General features: G+C 40.7%; 1 long non-coding RNA gene across 4 annotated transcripts in view; it reads right to left on the bottom strand.

Moving 5' to 3' along the window:
- Nucleotides 1–22,888, bottom strand: part of LOC138753895 (uncharacterized) — a 178,241-nt gene that overhangs the window by 128,015 nt on the left and 27,338 nt on the right. For 3 of the 4 annotated variants that reach the window (XR_011351491.1, XR_011351492.1, XR_011351493.1), the window contains exon 3: nt 12,490–12,567. This is a non-coding gene — a long non-coding RNA (uncharacterized lncRNA). Of the gene's footprint in view, nt 1–5,280; nt 6,934–12,489; nt 12,568–22,888 lie in introns of those variants that run through there. The other variant, XR_011351490.1, reaches the window with a different exon arrangement.

The following is a 22,888-nucleotide window of genomic DNA, read 5'->3' as shown; positions in this document are numbered from 1 at the left end:
TCTACACATTCATGCGACCAAAGCAGAGCACTCTCAGATGCAGAAACATGGGGAACACAGTGAACCAATGAGTGGACATCAACCCTCTCACAATCCTGATACATGTCATCATTGCTCACTGTCATGGCATCCAAACGATGCCTTTTGATGGTGGATCTTGCACTTTGAGTCTGGAATCCCCACAGTGCTGTTATTCTGGGAGCAGGTGACATAACTTGTTTGTTCAGTGAATGCAACTCACATCAATTACCAAGAGATCCGTGCGGCTGGAGATTCCTCTCTTCTATAAGAAGAGATGCCGTTAAAAATGTGTTTCATTGACGTTTGATTTGTCACTTCTCTGAGAACATGGGAGCCTGGTTACTAAGTCAAATCATTGCCATTTATTATCCTGTTGTGGCAGCTGTCGGTGTTCCAGGTGAGCAAATATACCCGGCGTGTTTTTCCCAGTCAGCCAGCCAGTTGCTGGTGTTGGATGTGGACCGCATTCATGGGATGCGGTTTAATAGTTATGAAATCGATGAGCGACGTCTGCTCAATGATGGGGTTTCCTTTAAATTAACCCGGTGTCTCAGTCTAAGCCGTTATCTCGGTAAAGTTGCCAGGCTTCCTTTTGACAGTTCAATGTGCGGACAAGTCCCATGAACACGACAGCAGTTGAGGGCTGAGTTTGTGGCCAGAGTGGAATCACACGCTGATAAGCTTGTTCTGCGAAATTCATGGTCAACCAATACAGGGCGGTGGGGTTGGTGTTCCTGGATCTGGACGCTGTTGCAGAACTGAACGACGCTGACCTGTTCTCAATGACTTTATTTCTCATTGACGGGCCAGAGATTGGATGTGAATTCTCTGGCACGGTGTGATTCCGCGGTGGTCTCTCAGCTGACTGAGAACTTGTTCAGTTTCTCATCCGTCCGGGCTCTAGATTCACTGAAGTCGTTGAATATTTCCACATCCAGAATGAAAATTCTGTCATAGATCAGTATGACAACCATTGTTTCTGGAGGGATCACCAGTCACCGGTCGACAGATTTCTTTTAGATTTGAGTGAATCAGATTGCACGTTTCCCCTTCGGTTGTGATTTTACTCCTGCATATATTTTTACTCTCCAAAGTTTCTTTCCCCATTGACTTCCTCATTTTTATTCCCCCATCTCACTCTTTACTGTTTCTCCGCCTCTCTCATCCTCCGTCCTATTCTCCATCAGCTCTGGGCCCCTGCCTTGTTTCTTTCCTCTTTGATAGTTAGAAAGTTTACTCTTCTATTTGGGTCTCGTAAACCCGAAACTTTGATCACTTCTGCGCATGGATGTTGGCTGAATTGGAGATATCCTTCAGCAACCCTTTCTTGGATCAAGTGAAAGACTTCGTCTGGAGTGAAACAGAAGGCACTTTCAGGTGGCCAATTGCCCGCATGTAAAGCCGCATGTTTAGGCAATATGCAGCTGTTTTGATGCCACCTGAATGTGCAGGAGAGGCGAGCGACGTCACCGTCCTCCGAGAGGGATAATCAGCCCAGCTCAGTGGCTCCCGCACCGCCTGAATGCAGCTGTTAAAGGGTCAGGCTGCTGATCACAGCTGACACTGGGCAGGAGCCCCATTGTGCTCAGAGCCGCATCCTGTGCAGCGGCGTCCTTCAGGTGGCCAGCGTTGCGGTTTAAACGCTGCCACCTGAACGGCAATGTAAGGGGCCGCTTCTGCTTCTTCAGGCACGCTCTTAGCGTAGAATGCACCTGAAAAAGCCTTAAGAGAATACAAACCTGACTGAGTTGTGGACAATTTAGATGATTGAAAGCGGATGTCTGTAACTCAGTGAAACGATGTGGCTGTTGACTAGGGATGGCTTATAATAAGGGGCTTGATGAGGAAGGATCTCTGAGCGACCAACGTACAAAGGAAATATGGGTTCGATAACTGGCTAAATGTATAACATTTCCGAGTTTCAATCTGAATGGACTGAATTAAAAGATTGAGAGAAAGAATCCTGGCGTACAGAAAGAAATTGGGAGTGGACCTGACCTTCCTCCAAGAAACTCATTTCACAGAACACGAGCACCAAAAATTTAAAAGAAGATTGGTAGGCCAGGTACTGTCTTTCTCATTCGGTTTCAAAGCAAGGAGGTGGCAATTTTGATCAGGAAGTGTCCCATTATAATGTACTTTTTCTCTTTCCTTCAAGTTAACTTGATGGCGATTGTGACCTTGACACGAGGAAAGTGCGGCCTCTCTAATTGTATCATTCGTTAGCTTGTGGGAATTGCAGCGGCTGACCTCCTGCAGAACCTCCATGAAGCCATATTAAGGAGCATTGTTGAAATATATTTCCCATTTTCATTCCTGACCATCACCCCCGTGTGTTTTCTTAACTGGGTCCTGATATGGGCAACCACAATGATGTCGTTCTGGTTCACGCTGGGTTTTACATTTGATCGGTTTGTTGCCATTTGTTGTCAAAATTGGAAAATAAAATATTGCACCGAGAGAACGGCGACACTTTTTCTCGGCACGGTGACTGTGCTGAGCTGTGTTACAAACTGTCCCTGGTACTTTACAATGGACCCAGGTTTTATCACCAACGGTACACCGCGGGGTTGTGTCTGGAAAAAGGCATTTTTAACTTCACCCGCGTGGGCTTCGTTTGAGTTGTTCATATTTTCTTTAACTCTTTTCCTTCCATTCGTATTGATTTTGTTCTTCAATGCACTGACTGGCAGATATATTTTCCTCTCTGGTCGGGCCCGCAAGAAGATCAGGGGCCACAGAAATGGAGACAATGACCCGGAGATCGGGAAACGGAGGAAATCCATTGTTTTACTTTTCAGCATATCTGGCAGTTTCATATTGTTGTGGAGTATTTTAGTTGTATTCATTGTGACTGAGCGTGCTTTAGGGGCTGAGTACTTCGTCGCCAGTGATTTTCCAGCAATTGCATTAATGGTCCCGATTCTAAGTACCTGCACAAACATGGGGATTTATGTACTGACCCTGAGAACATTTCGAAAGGAGCTGATGGAGGTGGTGAAATGCCCGGTGACGCTCATCGCCAAATGTATGAAACCTTAGATCCGAGTGTACCAACATGAAGAAATGTTAACTATTAGCAGACCGATACCTAACGAATGCTGTTTGCACATCGAAACCTTGAAACCTATCCGCTCATTCAAACAGATATAATTTAAGAGCCAACAGGTATTAAAGAAATGTTGGAAAATCTGATATTCAGATTTATTGTCAGAGTACACACATCACATGGAGCCCTCAGATTCCTTTACCTGTGGGCGAGTCAGAATTACCACCTTGTGGTAATTACCAGTTGTGCAAAAAAATGCACTCAACATGTGTTTGTAAAGAAATGTAAACAGATAACGAATGGAAAGCATCTGTTCAATACCAAGAGAATAAAAAAATCAATAAATTGCACAAGTAAGGGGTCTTAAATGAGTCCCTGATTTGAGTTTGTTGTTGAGGAGTCTGATAGTGGAGGGGGAGAAACTGTCCCTGAACCTGGTGGGGCGAGTCCTGTGAAACCAACAACGCATTCCTCAGGGCAGCAGCGAGAAAGAGCATGTGCTGGGTGGGGTGGATCTTTGATGATTTTTGCCGCCTTCCGGTGTAGTTGATCCAGAAAGAGCTTGGCATCATCTGTGTGTGAGTCAATGAGGAAAAGCGACAGTTATGAAACTGAAAATAAATGTAATAATCAGTTTCCGTGCAACTTTGTTTGCTTGCTGCTCCTGGCCCAGTGATAGACGGACGGTCGAGGTGGCTCAGTGAGCAATCAATAGGAGATGCCCATGGAGCCGCGGCATGGATGAGAGTGGTATTTCATCATACCTGGGCCCACTGATCGGTAGTGAACTCCGCCTCTATGGGCGGAGCTGGATAAAGTCTCTTGAGATCAACGTTTCACTTCTGCTCTTGCAATGTGTGCCGGTCAGTGGGAAAATGGAAATGATCTTTCCGCACAGAGTAGAAGGGCCGCGTGAACAACAACAATCCACTGGACACGACAGAATAGATAGACATTTCGGCTAATCTATTGGCCTAATTATTATCTTGACTTGTTTTGCTGATCTGCACCCTGACCAGACCCTACCAGACCACAACGGTACCGTATTTTTTAAATGGAAAATGTCAAATACAGCCGGATTTTTACCATTTAAGAAGCAGCATGTTCCACTATCCAATTCTTTTCCACATCTGGACAATTTATATTGACCCGCAGTATTTCTGACCCTTTTGTGTTCATGATGATCTCTTCTTCCTGGCACCGTTCTCAAGTGTAGTTGATGCAACACAGATAAAAGTAAAGAGTCTGCAGTTGGAGAAGATGGACATAGCGAAGCGCGGCACTGACCCTCATAGATAGGAAATTAGGATTCAAATTTCAAGATCTAAGAGTCTAGATTCAATTTATTGTCATGTAATTAAAAACAGGACAAGATTACAAGAAATTGTTGTAGACAGTTTTGCCATCGGTAGAAATTTCCTGAAAGAGATGCAACATTTTTAAAGAGAGTCCTCCCAGAGTCACCGAGTGTCCGTGGATTCTGCTCCATCGCTTCTGCAGCAACGCAGAGTCCAGACCAAACCATTGGCTCCCTGAACTCGAGTGCAGATTCGAATCTCTGATAGCATCAGTAACCCTTCAAACCCCTCTGCACCCTATTTTAGCTGGTTCTGTTACATGGTACACCTTCAGCTAGTTTCGAGCAAGTCCCCAGCAGTCCACAGTTATGAATCGAAATCCATTGACACCGGTCTCTAGCATCCACAGCCTCCGTCGGTTATTCACCTCAAGTCATGAATAGCGGACCCCTGTGTGGTTTCTTCAGCTAAATAACCCATCACAGATTCGCTGCCGTGGTCACCCTCCCATTTGCTCTGCTTTTCATTCTCCCATTGTGGTCGTCTCCCAGCCGTCTGGTGCACTGTGTCTGTTCTGCGCTTCCGTCAGTCTGCAACCCCTCGTGGATTCTGTCCAGCAGAGGCCCCACAATTTTGTGTGTGTCCCCTGAGGTCACGGGAATTTAATCAAACTACCGTCATCTTCTATAATTAGCTATTCAAAGCATAAACGGAGTGGACCCCGCGGGAGCGCTGGATCTCCGCTCCCTGCTCACCCCTAGTCCGCGCCGTACAGCAGTTCCAGGGGCGCTGCCATTTTCTCTTCTTCAAAATAGGATCCAATAATGTTATGATCACCTTATTGACTCCTATATAAACAGACACCATTAATTTTGTTGAACATAACCTCTCAGCAGAACCTGTCTAGTTCCCATTAAAGGCTCTTTACTATTGACCAGAACTGTTTCAATTTATCGAGTAAAATAGATCTGCACTGCTGAATCAGATCATTTCAATTTTTGCTGTGAGGAAAGATCATTAACATACATGAACACAAGGATCATAAATTACAGCATAGACATTTCAAAATTAAAAATAAACCAGAAAAAAACAAAGGAACTGCCGATTCTGGAACTCCTTATATGCAGCTTCAGGATCCCCCAATAACCAGGATACAATATTCCGATAGAATAAAATCATAAGTTAAAAAAGAGAAAAGCAAGTGCAGACGGGATAAATGCTGTGCAAAAGAACAAAGATGACTGGATTTTGAAAGCTCAATGGGTTTCTGGACACTTTATCCAAATCTATGTAGTGTTATAAACAAGGTCAGTGAACCTGTGGCATAAATCAGTACAAAGGGGTATGATTTAATGGCCACTACTATGGCATTGTGGTTCCAGCGTGGAAGGCACTGGGGATTAAATATCCAAAGATATCAGGTAATAATGGTGGGCAAACAGGAAGCTATAGGGAAGTGTGCTAACGTTCTTAGTTAAGGAAGACATCAGGGAAATAGTGAGACGTGATGTAAGATGTTCGGAGCAAAATGTCGAGTCCGTTTGGGTTGAGATTAGGAATAGTAACTGGAAAGAAATCAAAGCAGGAGTTGTCTCAAGGCCACCTATTATTTCAGTGGCACGGGCAATAAATCAAGAAATATAAAAGGCATTCAAGGATGGAACAGCTCTTATCGTGCGGGTCTTTAACATGGATATAGATTGGACGAATCAGGTTGGTCCAGGTTGCCTGGAGGAGGACGTCATTGGTTGGCTTTCCTTATTATCATATTACTGAACCTGGAAAGGAACATGCTATCTTGGATCTGCTCCTGTACAATGATACAGGTAAAATTATCAATCTTTATATTGGGATCCACTTGGAAAAAGTGATCTAAATATGACTGTTTATTATATAATAGGTCATGTAATATCATATCATAACATAACCAGTTTGTTATGCCAAAACAAGGGAAACTCAAAGGGGATGTGGTTGAGTTCTGGGAACACAAGCTAGATGGAGGGACAGTTGAATACCAGTGGAGGACTTTCAAAAAGATTTCTAAATTAAAGATGAAACTTATTGTCATGTACTCACAACAGTGTCATATTACAAGAAAGTGCTTTTGTCTGCTGTACGGCAGATGTATTCGCAATCGGAAAAACTTGCCTGAATGGTCACAGTTAACATTTAACATTTCATACAAGCACCAAGCACAAGACAGTCCAACGATAATTTGATGCATTGAAAGAACAGAGGGAAGGATTGTCACAGTCTGTTCCAGATTCGATACATTTGCAAAGACATTGATTTTTCAAGGGAGGGCCATGCTCATTGCTGGAGAGTAAACAGCTATTTTAAGCAGCTCTCTGGCCAGTCATTCTGTAAAATGCAGAAGAAAGTGAAATTCACGAGCATCCCTATCTAATGATGAAACGCATGCTCTCTGAATGACTGGGCCATTTTGGTGGATTGACCCACACCACGAGGTTCTTTTGATTCTGATTAACAGTTGAGGTCATCTTGTTACTTGGAGAGACCACGGCTAAGGAATTGTAAAATGAGGCCGCTCAGTTCCAGTCTTGCCTACAAAAAGATCAGGAGTTCGTGAGGATGGACATTTCTTCAAAGGCAAAACATGAATAAATCACGAATCTATTGCATCCACAATTCCAGTCTTCCCATCAGTTCATCATTAATTCTGGGCATCAAAGTTCATAGGACGATGTTTCAACACAAGACTGATCATGAAGTAACTTTCTAGATTATGGTCTGGATGTTAATGATTCGGGTAACACACACAAACATACACACACACACACACACACACACACACACACACACACATGCACATAGATGTGGATAGATTTAGTGTTAAGGATAGTTTAAAAGTTAAGATTATATTTTAAGAGTTAGAAATAAAGTTAGTGTTTTAAAATTGAACACTGTCTGGTTCATTTTTGATTGGTGCGCTTTATGTGCGTTTCATAACAAAATTGGGGACTTGTCATCCTGTAGGAGTTTAGAAACAGTTATTATTTGAATTGAAGAAGTTTAGAAATGGTTATTATTTTAATTGCAGGAGTTTAGAAACAGTAATTATTTTAATGTTAGGAGTTCTGAAACAGTTATAGAAGGTAGAAAAAAAAAGCAAGAAAAAAGCTAAAATGTTCTTTGTGTAAATTGGCGCATGAAAAACAGCAGAACAGAGTAAGCAAGATAACAGAGGAATTTAAGGAATATGCACGTACACACAAAGAGCTTGTTTAATAGGGGTTTGGGAAAGGAGGTGTGAGTACGGGATAGGAGAAAGTCAGAATCAGTCAAAAGTCAGGCGAAACCAGTCCAAGAAGGATAACTGTAAGAAAAATGTAAGGGGAGGTGAATTGAAAAATGTAGAAACACAAACAAGCATCCCGCCCTCAGTGTACTTTCCCGAGGTAGGGGGAGAGTACACAACCTTACAATGTTGTAAATGTAAATAAACGTTCTTGGTTCTCAACTTTTGTCTTGAGCATATTTTGTGAACGCGAAGGTACTTCTCACAATCCGAGGTTTTTTTTAGACATTTGGAGCTAATAACGCTTAACCAAATTGGGGAGCTTATAATGTATGTGCTTCATCAGGCAGCACAGAATTTGGAGCTTTGTAATCAGTTAAATTTAGGTGAGGTTGGTACAGTCCTTTTTCCAAGCTAATTGAGAGTCTTGCGTGTGTGTGTAAAAGCAGCAATGGATATTGAAAGGGTTTTCAAGTCACCATCTCCTGCAGAAATGCAGAAGGCATAAAGGGATGATTTGGTGAATGTTGCTCAATGGTTGGGACTTTCTGAAGGAAATTTATCCCTGAGAAAGGTGGAGATAAAGGAAATTATAGCAAGGAAATATGTAGAAGAGGCCAAGTTTGAAGATGCAGAATTAGAGAAATTTCTGAGTGTAAACCTATTAAATCAAAGCTCGTGTTTGAAAGGAGTCATTTAAAAATTGAGGAAGAGGAAAAAAAAGAATGCAAGTGGTGTGAGAGATAAAAGAAAGACAGAGACAATTTGAGTTAAAAATGGAGTAAGGTTGTAGTGGTATCAGGTAGAGCAGACAAAGCAGAATTCTATCTTCTAGTCTAACTGAGAAGTTTATAGCCAGTACAGAGGTGTGGTTAGCTCCTCCATTTCATAAAAGTGAAATTGATAATTGTGATTTTGCAAGCAAGAACCATTTTGACTGTAAAGAGAAAATAGCTTTTGAAGGAGCTTTTTGAAGTGCCAGTTGAAGAAGTAGAGAAGACGATGTGGTCAAAAAATAATGATGGCTTTTATTAGCAGAAACTCATGATACAATAATGAAAGACAATAGGTGCATATATAGTTAAACGCAAGGGGAGTGTCCTGAACAGAAGGGATAATGCACAGCCAATGTTAGTACAGCAAGGCTCGCCAGAGGGGAGACAGGCAGGTTGACAAACATTCACCACAGTCTCTTTCCCCCCCACGCCCAGCAGAAGAAGGGTTAAAATCAAAAGGATAGCTTCTAGGAAAGACTGTAGCAAGCCATACATGGATAACATGTTTGGCATTGAGAATAATCTAACAGCCAAAATATGCCAGTATCTATCAAGCAATCGAAATATAATGAGATGTTTTATGAAAATGTCAGCCTATCAGCTCGTTTATGAATTCTGGTGCTTCTTCTCAATACAGATGGCTGCTTTGCAACCCTTGGGAACTGGAAAAGGTCCTGGGTCAGTAGTGTGGGAATGACTGACTTCTGGACATGCTCCAGAATCACCAGTGTGAGGCAGTGGAGCTTCAGCATGGCCATCTGAAAGCTTACTAGGGGTCACAGGCTGGGAGGATGAGGCCAATCTCTCAGGATCACTCTGAGCAGGGGTGTGAGGAAGGGGCGAAACAGGCAAAGCCATATCTCTTAGGTGTACAGTGTCAGTACTCCCGTCTGGGAATTTAACATGAGCTTAGTTGGGGTTGGTATGCAGTAGCTGAACTGGTTGGACTAGGGGGACTGCTTTACACACCCGAGCATGGCTCTTCAGCAGCACGGTTCAGGCTCAGATAAACAGGCTGGCCAGTCCATCACAGTTCCTGATTTCCTAGGAAAGGCAAGCATACGTTCATGAGGTGTTTGATTTCTTGCAGTACATAATAATGACCGAATAGAATGTAGCACCTCAGACAGCACCTCCTGCCATCGGGTTACAGGGTAACCATGTGTTTTTAAAGCAAGATTAACTGTCTTCCAGACTGTAGCATTAGCCCTTTCGACCTGCCCATTACCACGCGGGTTGTAGCTCGTGGTACGGCTGTGGCAATCCCCTTCCGTAGCAGGGCTCGCCGCAGTTCAGCGCTCATGAATGCTGAGCCCGTATCGGTATGAATGTAATTGGGAAAACCAAAAATGCTGAAAGTTATGTCAAATGACTTAATGACAGATGCTGACAAGACGTCAGGGCAGGGTATCGCAAAGGGAAACCTGGAATATTCGTCAATTACAGTTAGGAAATATACATTTTTGTTGTTGGAAGGTAACGGTCCTTTAAAATCTAATCTAATCCTCTCAAAAGTTCGGGTTCCCTTTATTATAATGGCCTCTGGAGCTTTGAAGCATTGTGGTTTGCATTCTTTTAGTCAGTTTCCTGACTTCTTCCAAAGAGGAAGGAAGGTTGTTAGCCCTTATGTAGTGGAAGAACCTCATGACTCCTGGGTGGCACAGTCTGCTATGGATCTCTTTTAGTCCCTCCAGCTGAGCACCATCAGCAGATCGTGACAATGTGCCAGAGGGATCATTTAACCTGCCCGGTCTGTACTGGATCACATAATTATAAGTTGAGAGTTCTTATTGTTCTTGATTTTACTTTTGCGTTTAGTACTGAACATGTCGGCTGCAGATTTCTGATCAGTGACAAGAGTAAATTTTCCACTGGCTAGAAAGTGTCTCCAGTAGCGAACAGCTTCAATAATAGCCTGGGCTTCTTTTTCAATGGCATGATGTTTAAGTTCAGGTCTGCATAACGTGTGGGAGTAGAATGCCACAGGTCTGCCCTTTTGATTAAGGGTTCCTGCCAAGGCACAATCTGAGACATCATTTTCCACTTGGAATGAATCATCCTCATCAATGGATCAAAGTGCAGCTTTGGCAATATCAGATTTAATTATCTTGAAAGCCTTCAAGATTTAGTGTCAAACAGAGGATGTGCCTTCGTGGCATACTCCCAAACCCATTTGAAGTAGTAGGAAAAGAATCCCATACACCTTTTAAGGGCTTTTGCTGAGTTTGGGGGTGGAAACTTCTTAAGGGGGGCCATTCATTCTGGGTCGGGGTGGGTTTCGCACTTGCAGAAAATGTATCCCAGAATGGGTGGGTCTGTTGAGTTGAACACATATTTGTCTGTTAAATGTAAGTTTGAGTTCCTTAACTATTGCTAAAAATTTCTTTAAGTTGTTGTCATGCTCAGCCTGTGTTTTCCCACAGATAGTGACATTATCCAAATAGGAAAACGTACCCTGTAACTCATACGTCCTAACAATCTTATCAATTTCCCTCTGAAACACGGACACACCATTAGTGACACCAAAAGGTATCCTTTTAAACTTGCATAACCCCCCATCAGCCTCAAATGCTGTATAGCATTTTCTTAATGGGGATTTGGTGATCAGCTGTGAGGTCGATAGTGCAGTACACTTTGTATTGCGCTATCTAATTAATAATTTCATTAATGCGTGGCAGGGGGTAGGCATCCAGGTTCGTGCAACAGATAATTGTCTGGCTGTCGTCAATAGTCAGTCGTCTCTTAATGTGGTTTTTCACAACTACCACTTGGGCTCGCCATGGACTCTTACTTCGTCCAATTACTCCCTCTTTAAGCAGTCTCTGGGTCTCTGCTTTGATAAACACTGATCCTCTTTGCTGTAAGAATGGCTGTGAGTGGCAATTGGCTGACACTGAGGGGATAAATCACTGAAAAGGGATGGAGTTTTGATCTTTAATGTGGACAGACCGTTTGATATCAAAATCAAGATATAGAGAAACCACCTTGACCCAGTACAATACTGGATTTCCTATCTGGACAAGAGACAGTCCAGGTGGCGGAAGTGTGTTTGGAGGAACACTGATCATAATGTTATTATTATATCAATTGGTGAAATTTTAATTTTAATTAAATTAGAAAGGATATACAGTTGAAAGCATGGATTGGGTCAGGTTGTTTCTTATTTAAATATTTTTATTGAATTTAACACATAAATTCCTCATACAAAGCATTTTAATCAAACAAATAACAGGTGGTATCATATGCACATGCATTGGAAATATGTAATACTACAATAGACTATCCTTTGATGTAAGCACAGTGTACATTCTGTTTAATGCTATGATCTATAATGACCATATTAAACCCATATTGAACTAATTAATTGAAAAATAACTGAAAACAAAAGAAACCCTAGTTTGTGTCTGGCAATGACGTCGTTGATATAATGTATGTTAAATATTGTTTATCCAGATATACATTTTTAAAGGCAAAGATAACAGGAGTAGGGAACTTTGGTTTTGAGGGAGATCGAGGATGTGGTTAAGAAGAGAGAGAGAGATGAATGGCTGTTATGAGTATGTTGTGAGTGTTAGATGTTGCATTTTGGAAGGACAAGCCAAGAAATGACATAGACGATATATGGCAGCACATTGAGCAATGCAATAGAACAGAGGGATCTGGGAATACGGATACAAAATTTGCTGAACAGTCATCACAATTAGATAGGGTTGTAAAGAGAGCTTTGGTCACATTCGCCGTCATAAATCAAAGTAATGAGTACAGGAATTGGAATGTGATTTTAAAGTTGATAAGACATTGGTGAGGCTAAATTATGAGTATTGGTGCAGTTCTGGTTACCTCACTACAGGAAGGGGTGGGGGGGGGGGGGTGGTGTCAAGTGATGGAATAGTAACTGGTCCAGTCTGCTTTCCAGAGAAAAGTTTAACAGAGTGGACAATAAGTAAAGTACTTATTTAAAACAATTTAACAAATGGAAAGTTAAACAGGGAAAAATTTGAAGATGAATCCGAAAAAAGACAAAACTACAACGATCAACAGAGAAGAAGCAAAGAAAACGATAGATCATAAGGAAGGAGGCCTTACCTGTAAAGTGGATCCAGGAGCTGTCCGAAAAGGTGACTCCATTTGCGTGGTCTTCAATTGAACAAACTCAGGTTGGTCCTGCGTAGTACGAGTTTTATCAGTAGCTCATTGAGTTATGAAAAGAAACATTACTTCACATATACAAATAGATGTGCATGCGTGAAACTCATTTTAAATAGGACATTGAAGAAAGAGGCTATTTCAGTTATAATGGAAGTCAGATTAGACACATTTGCTGGAACAGACTTCATATCACGTGAAGAAATGGATCCAAAAGTATTAGAAGAAGCAAAAAAAATAAGAAAGAGAATGGTAAACTTCAAACTCAAATAGTGGATATACAATATTTTGATAAGCAATTAAAAATGTTAATGGAAACACTGATGTACAAAATTAACGTTAATAGAAACTGTGTATTAGAAACGGATGTTAAAATACAACCTGTAGAGAATGCAATGATGGTCATGAAAAGCAACTTGAAGAAGTGGAAGAAAGAGAAAAGGTATGGAGGGAGATATGGGTGATGTGAAGGAAAAAACAGATATTATGAATAAACGTCACTAAGACACAAGAAATACTGACTCAGAAAATTTGTTTAGAAAGGTTTAGCAGACACAACAATATAAAAATAGTAGGTTTGAATGAGGGCAAAGAGGGTAAAGATATCAAAGAATTTTAAAATAAATGGATCCCACAAGTCTTAGGATCTGAAGAATTTCAAGACAATATTGAAATTGAAAGAGCTCACAGAGCTTTGACATCGATACCTCATACAAATCAAAAACCACAATCTATTTTAGTCAAATTGTTATGCTACTCAAAAAGGGAACTGGCTGATTGACGAGCCACGGAAAGACATGAATCACTGGAATATAATGGAAGTTAAATATTGTTTATCCAGATATATGTTTTAAAATATTAAAATAAACGTAAAGCATTGATTTCAACAAAGAGAATATTATGGAAGAAAGGCTATAATTTACATTATCCAGGCACTTTAAACATAATAGATTTTTTTGTTGACCCAGTAAAAGTCAGGCAGTTTGCTGAACAGTTGCGAGAAAATCATCTGCAAAATGTGGAGTTAATGCAACAAAAGGACATCTGATGTTAATATGCATAAATTGGTTTTGATTCAAAGTAATATTGGACTGTATATATTATTATAGATGGTAAAGATATGATTGTATTAAGTCTTTAGGTTTTTTCAAAATATGTCAATAAATTCTCTGGGGGAGCATGGATAATATGCTGCAGGATCAAGTCACTATTAATGTTTATACCTTAATATGTTAAGGGTGTTGTGGTTGTTTTATAAGTTAGTAAAGACAACTCAATTAGGACTTTTTTAAAATTTTCCTTCTCTTTTCTTAAAATTCTTACTATTTTTATGTCACTTGTGTCATCAAGAATCGTCAAAAAGAATAATCTTCAAATAGATATTTTTCAAGGAATAGAGTTGGAGCATTTGAAATGGGGATACATGAATAAATTAAAATTAATATAATGAAGACATTGAAATTTATAACTACTAATATTAATGAAATACAGAATCAAGTTAAAATGAAAAATGATTAAAACGACTTAAAAACATAAAAATACAGAGAGCATTTATAAGAGAAATAGATTTAACTGAGGCACAACATTTTAAATTGAAGAGCGATTGGGTGCGATATGCATTTTCCTCATCTTATAATTCAAAAGCTATTTTAATAAACAAAACATAACACATTAAAAGAAAAAAAAATAATTACGAATCCAACAAGTAGATATATCACGATGTACTGTCACATTTATTCGGAACCTTGGATATTATTTAATATATATCTACCTAAAGATGATGATGATAAGAAATTTATGAAATTTTTTTTATGCTTATGAAATACTCAAGGATCAAACCAATTTGGAAGCTTTAGTGGCGATTGACTTATGCTTAGTTATCAGTCGTCCGAGTTTAACTCAACCTCCAGCTTGAAATTAACAATAAACGGTGAGGGTATAAATCACCAGCAGAAAACCCAGCAACTATGAATATTGACCAGTTCATAGCGAACCCTTCAGTGGTTATTTGGAAAATGGGTAAAAATTCAGAACTGATGGTTTGAGTTTGCAAGTTATATCTTCTTACAGTAAGAACTGGGATGAAAAAGAAGGGAATTGCTTGAAAAATTGTTAAGCACTATGTAGAAAAGGGGGTATTTGAAGAAACTGTATTAGAACGGTTTCCAAAGGAGAATACTTCAGAGGAAGTAAAGTTGGCTTTGAGAAAACAAGAGTTAGAGGAAAAAAAAGAGGCAGAAAGGAAAGCCGAATGGGAAGCAGTAAGGCAGGCAGAAAGGGAAGAAAGAGAGAAAGAACTGAAGCATGAGCTAGAATTAGCTAAATTGCAGCTGACCCTAATGCAAAGAGAAGGAGAAGCCCAAAACACACGTGCTGGTTAGGAGGAGAGGTTTCGAATCAGTACAAGTTAGTTCTTCCATTTTAGGAAAATGAAATAGACCAGCATTTTCAGCATTTTGAGAAAGTAGCTGTAAATTTAAAATGGCCACCAGACCAATGGTCACTCCTGCTACAAAGTGTTCTTAAAGGGAAAGCCCAACAGGTGTATTCGTGTTTCATGGTACAACAAGCAGCTGATTACGAATTTGTGAAGCAGGCTCTACTCCGATGAACTAGTCTCAGAGGCTTATAGACAAAAGTTCAGGAGTTTAAAAAAGGCACCAATCCAATCTTACCTGGATTTTTCTTATAGGAAGGTTGTGTGTTTTGATCGATGGTGTGCCTCAATGAAAGTACAACATAACTTTGATTTATTTAGGGAAATCATTTTGATTGAGGAGATTAAAAGTTGTGTTCCTGACAATATTCAGGAGAATAATATAAAAACTTGGCAAGAATTGGTAAGTGGACACCAGGGAAAACCTTTCAAAGGAATACTGTTGATAATCCAAGTAGAGTAGAAAAAAAATATAGAAGTGAGGTTAAAGGAAGTGAGGAAGAGAAATGGGTGAAGGAAAAATTTTCGATTGTTATTTACCACTATTGTATGAAGCCAGGGCACATAAGAGCAAGTTGTCCTGGACTGAAAAGGAAGAAAGCAAAAGGGGTGGTACGAACCACCTGTGTTCATAGTGAGAAAGTTAGGAATATTTTTAAACCATTCCTGACTGAAGGTTTCATTTTGGTTAAAGAAGGATCCAATCAAATGACAGTTAGAAACCTGCGGGATACTAGAGCATCCCAATAGCTTGTGTTACGAGCCCGAAGGACCCCAAAACCCAGCAGCAATAGACATTCACCAAGACAAATGGCTTTCAAAACAAAAGTTATATTTAATCAACGTCAAAGGTGAAAGTAGAGTCAAACTTTAATTTAACTCTATTCTTATAATGTCCACTATACTAACCCAAATTACCCCCTTCTAACTCGAGGTGCACGTGTATGTAATGTGTGCGTTGATTCAAGAAAAGTTATTTGGTTCACATTTCAATCTCACTTCACCTTCTTCCAAGTTCTCTGCTTGCAGGCAATCACCATACTGTGCACAGAATTTAACATGTAGAAAGTTCACCAGGCTTGATGCTTGAAAGGTAGATGTTTATCGCTCAGGAAGGTTCTTGTAGGGTTTGCAGAGAGAGAGATATTTGTTGCTCCAGGATTTCCACAACTGAGATAACATCAATAGTCACCTCTTGATGATTAAACTTGACGCATCAGGGTCTTCTGGATGGTAACATCTTTCTTCAAGCTACCACAGAGTTCCATTCCATCCTCTATTTCAAGAGAAACATCAGACAGATAGCACTTCCAGACATCGACTGCACTGGAACTTGCTTTCATAATTTTCAAATCATTCTCCCTGGATTGCCTTTCTCAATTCCTTGTCAGTGTCCCACACATTGACTGACTGACTGAGGTGTTCACTCAACTCTCTCTCTTTTCCAACTGCAACTGCAAAAAGAGCATGTGACCTATGTCTTGCAAGACCCCCACCTTCTCTAGCAAACAACAGGAGTTATTTCTTCTTCTCAAGTTGTTATCTTAGTTAACCAATCCAGAATTGACCTTTCTGTGAGCACTTTGCAGAAATGGTACTGATAGACAGCATGACTCCAGCAAGACAACAGTCAAGCATTTTATGATGTCAGTTCAATTACCACTTACATGTGAAAGGTGCTTACATTCTCCAGAGATCCTGCAATGTGAATTCTTCACATTGATGTGTGTAAGATGTGTGTATGTATATGACCTAATCTAAATCTTATAAATTCTCCCCAAATATTAATATCGTTACACCTCTCTTTCTTTAAAGGAAATTTAACTGAGTTAAAATTCAGTAATAACTAAACTGTCTTTAAAACCTCAAGAAATATAAAAATTCTCAATATATAAATGTCATAATAAATATGTCATAATAAATGGAGACAAGCTAGGGAGTGGGGAGGAGCAAATGGATCTTGGAGTACTTGTTCACCTGTCACTGAAGACTAGCATGCAGGTTCAGAAAGCTGTGAAGAAGGCTAATAGCAAGTTGGCTTTCATAAAGAGGGGATTGGAGTATAGGAAAAGAGACGCCCTTCTGCGTGTGTACGGGGCCCTGGTGAGACCCCACCTGGAGTATTACTTCCAGTTCTAGTCTCCAATCTTGAGGAAGGACATACTAGCTATAGAGGGTGTGCAGCACAGATTTACAAGGTTAGTTCCAGGGATGGCGGGATTGACATATGCTGAAAGTCTAGACAAACTGGACTTGTATCCGATGGAGTTTAGAAGGATGAGGGGGGACATGATTGAGGTATACAAAATTATCAGGGGGATAGACAGGGTGAAGTCGGATTACTTGTTCCCAATGATGGGGGAGACGAGGACTAGAGGGCATAGTTTAAGAATACAGCGTAGGCACTTCAGGACGGAGATGAGAAAACATTTTTTTACCCAGAGAAATGTGAATCTGTGGAATGCTCTGCCACAGAGGGTGGTAGAGGCAGATTCGCTGATTATGTTCAAAAGAGAGTTAGGTAAGACTCTAGTGGGCAAAGAAGTTAAGGGTTATGGGGATAAGGCTGGAAAGGGGTACTGATGGTAGTGATCATCCATGATCTGTAAAATGGCGGTGCAGGCTCAACAGGTCGAAGGGCCTACTCCAGCTCCTATTGTCTATTGTCTGTTGTCTATATGTTGACAGCATATTATATAAGATAAAATTTAACATCTTGATAGATAGTCCACTATTATATTATTTAAACCTCTGATATGAACAATTATCAAAATATATTCTCATTATATCAAACTCCAGTTTAACAATCTTCTGTTCTTGTTCTTCATTTTATTCAATAACACCAGAGGATTATGGTCAGTAATTACCACAACTGGTTCTTGAGATACACATCAAAATTCTGCAAAGATAACACAATTACCAATAATTCTTTCTAAATAGTAGAATAGTTCCTTTGATGAACATTTATTTTTTTTTGAAAAGTAGACAACTGGATGGTCGATTTCATTATGTTTTTGCAATACATCTGACCCTACTGCTCCCTCACTCATATCCACTGCCTCAGAAAGAGATTTATCAAAGTCAGGAGATTTTAATACAGGATAATGTAATAGCCTATCCTTTAAATTTTCTAAAGCTGCCTGACACTCTAAAGTCCACACAAATTTCCCCTCCTTCTTCAAAAGGTTGGTTAAAGGAAGAGCAACCTCAGCAAAATTTTTGCCAAACTTCCGATAATACCCTGCCATTCCTAAAAACCTTCTCACTGCTTTCTTGCCATTGGGAATAGGAAACTCAGAAATTTCATTCAAATTTGCTTGAATAGGTGCAACTTTGCCATGACTAACTACATGACCCAAGTATGACACAAAGGCATTTGCAAATTCACTATTTGCTAAGTTAACAAGTTTGCTTTGGATAATCTTGCAAACAATTTGTCCAATTCCTTCAAATGTTCTTCCCATTTGTCACATTTTATGACCAAATCATCAATAAAAGCATCTGTATGTGTTAACCCATCGATTATTGAATTAATCATTCCTTGACATGTTGCAGAAGCATTTTTCATGCCAAAAGGTAACACATTGTACTCATATAAGCCAGATGGAGTAACAAAAGCTGAAATATTCCTTCCTCTCTCAGTTAAAGGCAAACACCAGTAACCCTTCAACAAATCCAACTTAGTAAAAAATTTAGCTTTTCCAATCTTATCAATACAATCATCTATTCTTGGAATAGGATAAGCATCTGTTTTAGTGACTGCATTAACCTTCATTGGCAGGGTGGAAGCAAACTCCGAAATAAGTGAGTCCATTTATGAGGACCAGAAAAAGGTTGAGCACTGGTACAATGGAGATTTACAATAAATATTTATGATCTATCAGCGGAAAGTGAATAGATTGTCAAATGAGTCTCGAGTGGCAGTTTGATCTGTAAGGTGGATTCCAGACCAGTGAAGGATAACAGGAATAGATTAGGAAAGTACACAAATGCATTGCTGTTGCAGTGTACTGCAGGTACATGTGAGGATAGCCAATTCAGTGGCAATAATCTAAAGGGACATTGTCACCTGAACATGTCAGGAAATGGAGTGATGTAAATGGAGAGTCATTAAAAGTTTAACCATTAATTTTACACAGGACAACGCCGAAGATAGCCCTTTTGAGATTCCTGACATGCTGTTCAATTGTTCTTGAGAACTATCATGGTTACATTCTTCGACTTGTTTGATTTGAGTTTTGAATGTGTAGGTGGCTGCAATTTTCAACTGCAATTATGAAACTGCACCACATTCCGATTTCATCACTTGATGGAATATACTGTAACAGAGTTTATTGAGGTATTTGGGAGATAAATGGGGAAAGGTTTGTGAGAGCAGGTCACACGCAAACACGTTAAAACACAGAGATTTTGCAGGTGCTTTTGCAAGATGCTTAGACTCATGATGGACAGTCATTTGCAAAAGGCAACAAATGTAACAACAGTGGCAGCTTTGTCTGGAAGCTTTGTCTGGAAAAGAGCATTTGGCAGCATTGCCTGGAAAAGAGCATTTGCTATCTGGAAGGTCATGTGATCTTCGCAGCCGGAAAACAGTAAAAAAACAGGCATTGCTCTCAGAGTTGGAAGGAGTGAGAGAGAGAGAGGAGAGAGATACAGACATGGGTTCCAGAGGGACAAGCTGGTGAGCTTTGATAGATGGCCTGGTCAAAGGAGAGGACTGGCTGTCCAGTGTTTCCCTGTGATGACCTGAAAGAAAGTGGATATCAACTGGAGAACCCTTAATGTGGGCATGTTTGGTCAGCAAGACACTAGAGTAGCTGATTAAAATAGAATCAGATCGCGATGTCCTGGAACAATAAAAACTCTCTCTCTCTGAAAACCAACAAGAGCCTTCTGAATGGTAACTATTTACCTGTTGAGCACCAAAGCCTGGTGACCTGTATTAATGTTAACTTTTGTGCACAGTACAAGTAGTGGCTACAAACTGTGAGATTGGACTTTGAACGAAAGCACTTTACTGAACTTACACACACGTGTGTTTAGAATGAGAAGGGGGTTAAGTAGGTTAAGTGAGTCAATAGAGATAAGTTAAAGTCTGATTGTATTTTCATATTCAAAGATAATTAAAGCAACTTTTGTTTAAGTAACCCTTTGTCGTGGTTCACAGGTTTTGCTGCTTGGATTTGGGGTCCTCTCGCCTCTTAACGATATCAATTATTTTGTCAAGGTCCAGACCGTCTCTGTTTTTGCCTTTTCCAATAATTTGAAATAAATGTCATCAACGCTTCAGGTCTGTCACGACTTATGTCGGAAATAGACCCATCTCGTTCTTTTCTTTCAAACGTCCCGAGCACACGAGCCTTTTCCACACCATTCTCCTCATCTTGATTTTACACGTAACGATCCTGGGTAAATACTGATGCAGAATCTTCATTTATCACATTTCCTCTGACTCCAAGCATAATATATCTTATGATTCCCACCAATGGTAGGAATTGAGTCAGGATAAAAGAAAATGTTGATAACTCCAGTGAAACTGACGTCTCTTTATAATGTCTTCCAATTGCCTTTGTCGACTGCGGTGCAGTACTCGGTTTACCCTCAGATATTATGGATCCACACATTCATGCGACCAGAGCAGAGCATTTTCAGATGCAGAAACATGGGAAACACAGTGACCCAATGAGTGGACATCAACCCTCTCACAATCCTGATACATGTCATCATTGCTCACTGACATGGCATCCAAACGATGCCTTTTGATGGTGGATCTTCCACTTTGAGTCTGGAATCCCCACATGCTGTTATTCGGGGAGCAGGTGACATAACTTGTTTGTTCAGTGAATGCAACTCACATCAATTACCAAGAGATCCGTGCGGCTGGAGATTCCTCTCTTCTATAAGAAGAGATGCCGTTAAAAATGTGTTTCATTGACGTTTGATTTGTCACTTCTCTGAGAACATGGGAGCCTGGTTACTAAGTCAAATCATTGCCATTTATTATCCTGTTGTGGCAGCTGTCGGTGTTCCAGGTGAGCAAATGTACCCGGCGTGTTTTTCCCAGTCAGCCAGCCAGTTGCTGGTGTTGGATGTGGACCGCATTCATGGGATGCGGTATTATAGGTATTAAATCGATGAGCGACGTCTGCTCAATGATGGGGTTTCCTTTAAATTAACCCGGTGTCTCAGTCTAAGCCGTTATCTCGGTAAAGTTGCCAGGCTTCCTTTTGACAGTTCAATGTGCGGACAAGTCCCATGAACACGACAGCAATTGAGGGATGAGTTTGTGGCCAGAGTGGAATCACACGCTGATGAGCTTGATCTGCGAAATTCATGGTCAGCCAATGTAGGGCGGTGGGGTTGGTGTTCCTGGATCTGGACGCTGTTGCAGAACTGAACGACGCTGACCTGCTCTCAATGACTTTATTTCTCATTGACGGGCGAGAGGTTGGATGTGAATTCTCTGGCACAGTGTGATTCCGCGTTTGTCGCTCAGCTGATCGAGAACTTGTTCAGTTTCACATCCGTCCGGGCTCTAGATTCACTGCAATCGTTGAATATTTCCACATCCAGAATGAAAATTGTGTCATAGGTCACTATGACAAGCATTGTTTCTGGAGGGATCACCAGTCACCGGTCGACAGATTTCTTTTAGATTTGAGTGAATCAGATTGCACGTTTCCCCTTCGGTCGTGATTTTGCACCTGCATATATTTTTACTCTCCAAAGTTTCTTTCCCCATTGACTTCCTCATTTTTATTCCCCCATCTCACTCTTCACTGTTTCTCCGCCTCTCTCATCATCCGTCCTCTTCTCCATCAGCTCTGGGCCCCTGCCTTGTTTCTTTCCTCTTTGATAGTTAGAAAGTTTACTCTTCTATTTGGGTCTCGTAAATCCGAAACTTTGATCACTTCTGCGCATGGATGTTGGCTGAATTGGAGATATCCTTCAGCAACCCTTTCTTGGATCAAGTGAAAGACTTCTTCTGGAGTGAAACAGAAGGCACTTTTAGGTGGCCAATTGCCCCGCATGTAAAACCGCATGTGAAGGTAAAATGCGGCTGTTTTGAGGCCAGATGAATGTGTAGGAGAGGCGAACGACGTCACCCTCCTCCGAGAGGGATAATCAGCCCAGCTCAGTGGCTCCTCCAGCCTCCTGAATGCAGCTGTTAAAAGGTCAGGCTGCTGATCACAGCTGACACTGGGCAGGAGCTCCATTGTGCTCAGAGCCGCATCCTGTGCAGCGGCGTCCTTCAGGTGGCCAGCGTTGCGCTTTAAACGCTGCCAATTGAACGGCAATTTTAAGGGCCGCTTCTGCTTCAGGGACGCTCTTAGCGTGGAATGCACCTGAAAAAGCCAAAAGAGAATAAAAACCTGACTGAGTTGAGGACAATTTAGGTGATTGAAAGCGGATGTCTGTAACTTAGTGAAATGATGTGGCTGTTGACTAGGGATTGCTCATAATAAGGGGCTGAATGACGAAGTATCTGTGAGCGACGAAGGTTTTAAGGAAATATCGGTACGATAACTGGCTAAATGTATAACATTTCCGAGTTTCAATGTGAATGGTCCGAATGTAATGATTAAGAGAAAAAGAGTCTTGGCGTACATAAAGAGATTCGGAGTGAACCTGGCCTTGCTCGAAGAAACTCATTTCACAGAACTCGAAAACAATAAATTAAAAAGATGGGTGGGCCAGGTACTGGCTTTCTCATTCGGTTTGAAAGCAAGGAGGTGGCAATTTTGATCAGGAAATGTTCTAATGAATGGATAAAAATGGTAGATTTGTAGTGGTGCACTGTCAAATATATACCAAGTCCTGGACCCTGGAGACTCTATACGAACCCAAGAGAGATGATGATAAATTTAGCCAGAACATTTACCTGATTGGCAGACGCAAAAG

This window comes from Narcine bancroftii, chromosome 2 (genome assembly GCF_036971445.1).
Source record: "Narcine bancroftii isolate sNarBan1 chromosome 2, sNarBan1.hap1, whole genome shotgun sequence".
In the NCBI taxonomy this organism is placed as follows: Eukaryota; Metazoa; Chordata; class Chondrichthyes; order Torpediniformes; family Narcinidae; genus Narcine; species Narcine bancroftii.
This window is presented reverse-complemented; position numbering and strand designations above follow the sequence as displayed.